We start from the raw sequence: 6,996 nt of genomic DNA, 5'->3' as shown, positions 1-6,996 counted from the left end.
TTAGAGGTCAAGACTGTAACTTTCTGTGTCAAGTGCGTATATCTACTCACCACATCTGTGTGACTGTGATAGCCTTTAGTAATAAAGGGCTGCTAATGCGTTCTTTTGACGTCTTGGTCCATTAGCTTGCTCATTTGCAAGTGGGTATGTGTTTACGGATGGATGCTACCTGCTCCTGTTCTACTCAGTTTGAAGAACATTTTGGATTGTTGATAGACTCCTTTGACTACCCTCCTTGCAAAAGCCATTGATCAGCATCAACACAGCATGTTGTGTAAATGGGTGACTCAGTCTACACCGTGCTGGACTGTGTAGTTTTGACCGAGGCCACATGAAGCTGCAAACAGTCTGAGTCAGGCGGGCAGAACGCAGCACACGAGCTGCAGAGAACCTGATCATGCTTCACAAACTGCGGAACCTCGGCCTGAACTGTTCTCCCCCTGAAAATCTTCCCTATTCATTGTCTCATATACAAACCAATTAAAATTGAGGCTCCACACAGAGTCATAAAAGAAAAAAATCACAATTATCTTCTTTTAAAACTCTCCGAGTAGAAAGCCGTGGTGATAAAATCCCACATTAGGAAAAACATTCAGGTGCCCTACTGCACCCAGGAGGGTGTAAATAAACCTGATGTGATGCTCCCAGTGAAAAGAATTCGGAAAGCTGAGTCTGCAATACATGGCCATGTCATGCGTGTGTGGGTGTGTGAGTGTGTATGTGTGTGTGTGTGTGTGTGTGTGTGTGTGTGTTCCCAGAACCAAGAACATAGTGTGCAACACTTTTCACTGTCTGTATTCACTGAAATGTGAAATTCATCTTGTGGATTCCAATGTTGTCGCATTAAAGTATTAAAATGTAATAACCGCTTGTGTAAATCGAGTGTGCGGCCCCTCTAATCCTAATGAATAATGTTAAATCCATGTTTTGCATCCAGAGTGTGTGTGTGTGTGTGTGTGTGTGTGTGCGTGCTTGTAACGGAGGTGTTTGCGTGCAGGAGCCAGTTTTTTCGATGGGAACTGTGCGCTCTGGCGTGTCAGTAATTGTGCTCCACATAGCAGTGAGTCCGCCCACACTGAGGGTGACGGCTCCCACTGAAGCACTGAGGCTGCTTCTCCTGCTGCACGAACATCTTTAAACCCCTCAACCCTTCGACTCCCCTTTAAGTACTAACATTCTAAAGGCACACTTGACATTTTGCTTCTTTTGCGCCACTTGTTTTGTGCTGTCAAACACGCATTTCTGTAAATCAGCTCCTTGTGATGTCACAATGGGAAGTGTTACCTCTTCTAGGTTAGTGCATCGACAAGACTACCAAGCCTGGAAGGCCAAACAAAGCATTTGTTTGTAGTTTTAGTCGAAAGCTGAGAAAATTTTTAAACTGAGAGTCTTTCAAAAGGTTGTAAACAGAGGGCTAAATAAGCCGAGGACAAAGACTAGGACTGTGAGCACTTGTAGCATTGTTTCCCTTTCATGAACTGGTGCGTACAGATCATGGTATCACCACAACAAAGTCAGGAGGAGCAGCTGCCATCAACCTACTGACAACAAAGTCTCAAATCAGCCAAAAAAAGACAGGTACAACAGCAATAACCACGTCATGGACTGGGACACGCTGTAGGAATCCGGTAGCTGTCCAGGTGCATGTGACGATTTTCTCACATGCACCTGGTACTCTCCTACAGGGAGGTGGGTGTGGCCAAACTGACAGTTCAGATTATTCACACCTGAAGAGGAAGATCAGATGATATACCCAAACATGTGAGGGACGTAACATCTAAACAACTGTCCACAACAAAAGAAATTGCCCGAACCATTGCAGTATTCACACTGTGCGCACATTGAATAGATTTGAAAGTAATTCATCTTTTTGAAATACAGAACATGACATTTATCCCAATTCTCACGTTGACAGCATGACAGGATCTTCCTAAACCACTGAAGAAGATCAGCTGCAGAGCCGAAAGAAAACTTTTTATGAAATGCATTAGCCAGAAAATAGCTCAAAAAGTTCATTTGGCTACATTTTAAGATGCACCAAGATCATAAATTGATTTTAAGAGAGCTCATTTACAGCTTTCCTCAAGCCAAAAGCCTCCCAGTGAGTGCCAGCTATGGAGAAGAACTGGCACAAACTCACCAGAAACTTGTCATAAACGGGGGAGAATTGTTGCGGGTGTGAGGAGGAAATAGCGGCTGGGTTGTTTGCCACTAAAAAATGCTGGCAGGAGATGAAACCTCTGACAGAGGGAGGAAACGTTTGTCACTCGTCCGGTCACAAAGAGTGGCACTGGACTAACAATACATCCATTTTCATCTGGCAGGAAGAACCACAGGGAGCTGGAACGATGCCACCGGAGCGTCCAGGAGCCAAGATGAGCACATCGTCTTCATTGATGAGGCGTTCACTGACTCTAAGTACCCATTTAACACTCGACAAAACCAACACTGTCATCACTTGCCTGACACACGCCAACATTAACCTGCCATCTGTTTTTACCACCTTGTCCTGGTTGATCTTAGCAACAGATGCATCTTGTGATGTCACAGGTCCGATCGGCATTTTATGAGCTGCATGAAGGAAGAGCCAATGGATTTGGGAAATATGATATGCTTCATCAGTCACTTTTCAACTTTTTAAAAAAAATGTATCTTCTGGCAAATGAAATGAAAGTTGATGAAAGCTTCAAAATACTTACAGCTAAGACATTGGCTTCTTCTTTCCTTCCTTTTTTTCTAGGCGGCTCTGCAGTGCCATTGAAGCCAAAACTTCAGTGGCAGTGCGGAAGAGTCGGTGTCAGAACGGACAACACAAAAGTAAAACGTTTCCTCCTTCAGTCCCGGTTTAATCTCGGACGATCTGGAAAGACACAGAGTTTCAGAGGGATTTCAGTGAGGCTGAGACGAGACGAGTGGAGAAAATGTGACGGAAATGTTTAGTGTCTGATGTTGGACCAGCGGTGCGTCACTGGGTAGAAAGTGAGAGATCTCATGAGACTGAAGTTAAAGACACATTCAGGCAATGAGGTACCTGTGCACTGTCTCTGCCTTTTTTTTAAACAGTAATTTAGATAATGTAATTGTGCGCATTATTTATTATGCTGAAAGGTCATAGCGCAGGAGACACAAAAGCTCTGGGAAAATAATTCTATCTTCTATCTAAATCTACACAATGCCTGGAATTATTTTGTTAATGATGTTGTTCTTACTCTTGTGATTTTATTTTGAAATTGTTGAAGTTAAAGCTGTGATGAAGAGGATGGAAGTCACTTTGGAAACTGACTCGGCTTTTGAAAGCAAACACGAGCTGCAATTTCAATAGAAGACAACATACATTAGCTAATAGCTACTGTTCTGCCTAGTGCTTCTAAATAAGCCGCTCACCATGACTGTGAGAGGACATTCACTGAACCTGACTGCTTCACTGACTGACTGACTGCTGCAACTATTCTGATCTGATTAGAGAAGAGCAGCAACATCTAGATTTTAAAGGGAATTTTGTGCTTTTATTCTATTTCAAGCGCAGTGAAGGCAGCACGTTCTCCATAATCTGCTAAGGTAAACAACTGGTGCTCGTCGAAGCACATCGTCCTGATAAACAGGTGCAGCGACTGGCTGCTCACACCAAACAAGGCCGACTAAGCAATAGGCAAAGCAAAAAAAAAACCAAACAATTGCAATGCAGTTGTGGCCTGTGATGCGAAACGCGGTCGATCGTAACGTCTTTCCTCCGCTGGGAGCGGCTGCCCCCCCACCCCCCCCACCCCCTTCCTCGCCGCAACCGTCCCAACCAATCAAATCAGCCAGGCGGAGCTGAGAGACCGTGATACCGATTTCAACCACGGCATCGGCCTCGGCAGCGTCTGCTCACGGGTGAAGCTCACGGGTGAAGACGAAGGCAAGATAAAGTGCTGAGCGGGGTGTTAAGTCTGTGACGAACCCACGAGACATTTGAGCGGATGGTGCGACCGCCTGCGTGTTCGGCACGAGCGGCGCTGTTCCACTGACCCCTTTTTCAAATTTCGCAAGTCTCCCCACAGGCTGCGAAGACGATATCGGGGATCCAACTTAGGAAGATCACAAACGAGCACGCGGCCTGGAATTAACGCGCAGCAGCGAAAGATGAGACGAAAGGAGAAGCGAAGGAGCGCTAAAGCCCAACAAAGGGCCGAGATAAGACGTTCCCGTGGTCAAGGGGAGAGGCTCTGAGAGACCCTGAATGCCATTAATGAGCCTGTAATTCTTCGCCCGGCACTCAAGAGGCAGTCCAGGTGGAGCACAGATAGCGAGGAGGCAGGAGGCTATAATTACAACGCTGACAATTACAATCTTTTTTATCTGTCCCAGCCGTCTCTCCCGCTCTCCATCCCTGGAGACAAGTCGTCGTTTTTCCCCCTGCTGATCTTCGGTCCAGTGGCCTTTGCCTCATCCACCCGCATGTAAAAGGGAGCAGCCGGCAGAGACGTGCATCCATGCTTGCAGTGCAGCAAGGTCACATTCTTCCATCCATCCATCATCTGCACTGAAGGGTTGGAAGGTCAAGGTCGCAGATTTTTGTTGGGTTTTTTTGTTGTTTTTTTTGCTGGAGCTAGTGTTTCGTTTCAGTCAAGACCGCACCAGCCGAGACCAAGACATTATGAAGACAAGAGAGCATCGAGATCGAGACCGAGACCAAGACATTTGGGGTTTGAGGCCAAGACTTTATCCATCAAAGAAAAATAACAAACTTCTCTTTTAACGCTAATTCTAGTATTTCAACGCTGTTTTTACATGAGATTAGTTTGTGTGAGAGTAGTATTATGGGATGGGAAAAGACTTTTGAATCTCTATCAGCTGGGGCTGCAGTGAAAAATAAATCTGACTGTGGTTGGCAATACTACACATGGTATGATTTGCTGTTTTTGGTGTCTGTGATGAGTTCATCTGCACATTTGTTGTCCGTTATTAATCTATGACCCACTTCCTTCAATCTCCCATCTTCCTTTTCAAGGCAAAGATGCTGCATAAGCAAGAATAATAGATAAGATAAGCGAGACCTGGCAACCCAGACAAATCAAAATATTGTTTTCTGGGAAAAGTCTGACAATCTACGGCTGCCAGCCTCCACTTCTGCATAATCCACCTGCCGTTTCAGCGACGCACGCCGCCGGATAAAGCTGCCTTTCTTCCCGCAGTGCCACAAAACAAAAACGCTTGAGTCATTTTCATCAGGAGAGAAAAACTCCCCACCAGTCGCAGGTGACTCCGTCTTCCGCCACCGTGAAAATTAAGAGCGCTAAAAGCTCCCTGTCATCTTTTGTGCTCCTCCAATAAGGAGCTTTAAGTCACCGAGCCGCTGCCACTTCAGATTTTCCTCTCCCCCCCTCATTTCCTGATGGGAGGGTCTTTGCACAAAAGCTCCAAATGAATCCGGAATCTCAGTCACCGTAATAGAATTATGGGGAGGAGCTCCAACGTCAGGTCGCCTCCTGTGTGTGTCAGTCAAAGCTGTGTGGTCGGGCTGAGCGCCGCAGTGGAGTGGGGAAGTAAATAATGTACAACTTTTCCCATCATATGTTTGACGGTGATGCTTCGGCTCCTGGCACAGGTTTTTCCTTCTTCTTTTTTTTTTTATCAACCCCATGCCTGCTGCCTCAGCTCAGCCCCTGCTCTCCACTCTCTCTGGGCCTGTCCCAATCCTATCAAGCTGAAACAGGAACAAAGACTGCTGTCCTTCGCTTCCCCACCGCCTTCATCCCAGCTCCAGTCAAATCCCCTCTCGGTCCCTCCGCTCACCTCCTCCAAAGCAGCCTCGCCAGGCCTCATAATCCTCACTCCTTTCCAATGTGAGGGAAAGTCCCGGTAAGATCCGGATGGCTTTTTTTCCTCGGGAACATTTTTTGGTGCAGGTGAAACATTCAAGCTGGGTTCCAGGAGGGAGCTGCAGGCACCTGACGTTATCAGACGGACGCGTAGCAACAGCGTTGAGTCAGAGTTTTTGCTCAGCACGATAATGGATGCGCTTCATGCCTGGGCAGTCTCGAAATTAATTTCTGCATTGTGTAAAACCACCGACCGGTTCTGTGTCAACAGAAAATCAGGATAATGACTATAATTGTGGTGACTTGCTGGTACTTTTTAACTGCAGTGTTGCAATTTTGCTTCTCAGCAGACCAGGCAGGTTGTCAGAGACCTCAAAAGCCTTTCAAAACAAGGCGATAAAATTAGTAAGGTGCCATTCTTGACATCTCAAGGAAGAGGAAATAAATCCATGACATTATCTAGACCGGGGGTGGGCAAACTTTTTGACTGGTGGGGCCACAGTGGGTTAAAAAAATATGTCAGAGGGGGCCGGAGCTGCAGCAGATGGATGGAGTGTTTTGGTGAGCCACCTCATAGGAGAAAAAATATATTGTGGGATATGTAGAAAACATGTGCTTTCATGTCAATTGAAAATGACTCTCACATCAGTCCTCTCAATCATTAACAGCGAATGGTCTCAAAAAGGGGTAAACATTCAGTGATTGGTGGGGGATGCACAGATATGTTAGAGACGACAGAAACTGATGCACCGCCCAGGATGAAAACATTTGAGAAAATATCACACAAGCCCTGTCGTCTCACGATGGTTTTAAATAATACATCATCTCAATTCCAAATTAACAAACAAACCATTTTAAATGAATTTGTTACAAACTTAAGCTTCCAAAACACATGCACAACATTGCTGATCTAAGCGCTTCCTGTTGCAGTTACAGATTGAGGTGTTTGCCTGCCATATTCTCCATCCCCTTCCCTCTCGCCGACACACATGGAGGGGGGTGACGGAGCCTACAGGAGAGTGAAGACGGAAAAAAACAGTAAACCCTCAACATGGTCCCTCTGAAGCACGTCAGAGCGAGCAGGCAATGAACTGAGGTGCACAGCAGGGTGGCAGCACTTATTGGAAAGGCAGCTCGGGGACACTACCGGTCTCCCGACTCGGGACTTTTACCATCCAGCTGCCCACTCACACTC

This window comes from Nelusetta ayraudi, unplaced genomic scaffold (assembly GCF_046127955.1).
Source record: "Nelusetta ayraudi isolate G7.1 ecotype Tasmania unplaced genomic scaffold, CSIRO-AGI_Nayr_v1 ptg000021l, whole genome shotgun sequence".
Taxonomy (NCBI): domain Eukaryota; kingdom Metazoa; phylum Chordata; class Actinopteri; order Tetraodontiformes; family Monacanthidae; genus Nelusetta; species Nelusetta ayraudi.
This window is presented reverse-complemented; position numbering follows the sequence as displayed.